Source organism: Camellia sinensis, unplaced genomic scaffold (assembly GCF_055761805.1).
Source record: "Camellia sinensis isolate YWXY unplaced genomic scaffold, ASM5576180v1 Unanchor3, whole genome shotgun sequence".
NCBI classification, from domain to species: Eukaryota; Viridiplantae; Streptophyta; class Magnoliopsida; order Ericales; family Theaceae; genus Camellia; species Camellia sinensis.
This window is the reverse complement of record NW_028129178.1, coordinates 177,483-179,985: the sequence shown is the minus strand read 5'-3', so window position 1 is coordinate 179,985 and position 2,503 is coordinate 177,483.

The window sequence follows — 2,503 nt, the reverse complement described above, 5'->3', positions numbered from 1 at the left end:
AAGGTATACAACAACTACTATGCATAGTGCACAGCAGCAACCCCAACTCCCACTTTTCTAACCAAACATTGAACTATCCATAATATTTTATTGGATATAGAGTCAAATCCCATGCCCTAATCCCACCAAACAAATACCTCCAAAGATATTCATAACTACGTAGTACACCCTCACAATTTTTTTCTCACGAAATATATGTTTTGTAAGAAATTATAGAATTATCATTCCAATTCCATGGCAAATTAATCAAACAAATATGGCTATAAAGCCCTCGTTTGGCATGGAGCTACCAGGTTAAAATAGTCACAAAAGACAAAATAAACTAAAAAGTCAATAAGATAAAATGTCACATTTAAACTATAATCAATTCATTTTTTTTCTCACAAAAGTCAAAAAATTCAAAAAGTCCAACCCAAATGAGACTTTTTAGTCCCATGCTACAATAGCCAAAAAGCCAAAAAACTAACCCACTTCTCAAACAAAGCCAAAGTTGTAAATAAAAACTATAGGCCTGTTTGATTGTCTTAATAAAAGAGGATAAAGAAGATAGATGGTTTATTTGGCAGATTAAATTGGATGAAATTATAAGTACGTTTAAATTGAGTAAGGAGATTATTAGTGTGATGGTATTAAATTGAAAATGTAAAACAAAGTGTATTTATTTGTGTACTAACGTAATAGTATTAGTTGGTTGAGATTAAATCTATGAAATTATATAGAAGTCTTTATTATATAAAAGTTAACTTTATTGTTTTTGTAATGTGGGAACAAAATTATCTTTTTACACTCAATCTCATGAAATTGGATTAGCAATCTCACCCCTTTCATGGGAAAGCTAATTCCAACATGTGGGGGGATTCATAATCCCATGCAAAGTGGTTGAAACCATACCGGACTATGTACCGTTGTTTCCAATGGTATGGTACCTACCGGTACAGCTATTTTACTAAATACCGTTTCGAATTCATCGCGAAAATATCATATATGTATTTAAAATATTGTTTAGTAACAGATAATTTATCAATACGTATTCACCCAAAAAAATTGAACAATACAAATCATTAATCACAAATTTGTATGTAAAAGAAGTTCAAAAATATATTATGTCTACTAAATAACACAAATTAAGGTACTTCAAAGAGAATATGGAACACAAGTTTCTATCATTTTAATATTACAAACCACTACAAAAAAATAAAAAATAAAACAAAACAAACCAAAACAAAAAAAATTGGTCGGTATTGTTCGTTATTTACCAAATATTATGTTTTTCGGCTAGTATTGTTCGATATTGGTCAGTACTGTCAGGTACTAGCCAATATTTTAGGTAGAATGAAATTGGACTATATAGGTACCATTTTGCTTCTAAAATGGTAGTACCAACTAGTACAGTACATGATTGATACATTGGTCCCATGGACGAGTAGTTTCATTACATTTTTGTCAACTAAATATAGGTTAGGTAAGAGATCATCTAGGACCACAATATTGTTAGTCCAATCTCCTCTCCTATGGAACTAAGCAAATATGACCTTTGATAGATATAGAATGAGATATAATATTTTTAGGCTATGAAATGCATTATATATGCTATGAGCTCAGAGAAATTCCAATCATACTTTTTATTTTTTATTAATTAAAATATAAAATATATATATTGTTTATTGACTGATTTTTTTTTTTTATTTATTTATCTATTCCAACACTACTTTTTATTTTATTTATCTATTTACAGAGATTGTTTAAAGAGTTACCAAGACTCTCCAAATGTAGTTAGTAGAATTTCGTTAAAATAACTATTGTAATTGTTAAAGTGACTAAAATAAAATAATACTAACTATAATAACTAATAATCCTCTATTAAATAGCCTCTTAAAAATGCTCTAACATATAGTATGAAATAAAAAGGAGTAATTATTATTTATTGGAAGATAAAAATATGTCTGTGTGAGAGTGGGATATACAATTGCACATCCTTCCTTTTTAAGTAATTTGACATCCAGACAAAACATCGGATTAAAAAATAAAAATAAAAATAAATAAAATGCATATAATCGTAGAATTCTCCCAAAACACCACACACCCAAAAGAAATGGGGGAAAGAGTTTCACACTCAGACTTAGCACTTGGGAGATTGAGGGATATTGTCAATAGCTCTATCATCTCAACTTGCTTAAACTCCAAGTCTAATTTTTCATGCTTGATTGCCCAAATGCCATTGTTTGAAGGCAAAGCTTTTACAAGGTCTGTAATTCTTAATTGCTTGATTGATTTTACAGTGTTTAATCAACATGTTTCTTCTTTAGCTTTTGTTAATCAAGCATATTTCTAGTAGTTGACTTTAGTATAGCATATTCTGTATTGCCCACACAACATGTTTGTGGAATTGCTTATGTAAGTTGGTTGAACCACCTCATTGTGGTTGTACCACTTTCACACAACTGTGAAAGTGAAACAAACTCATTCTACACTCATCTACCAAAATAAATAAATAAATTGTACT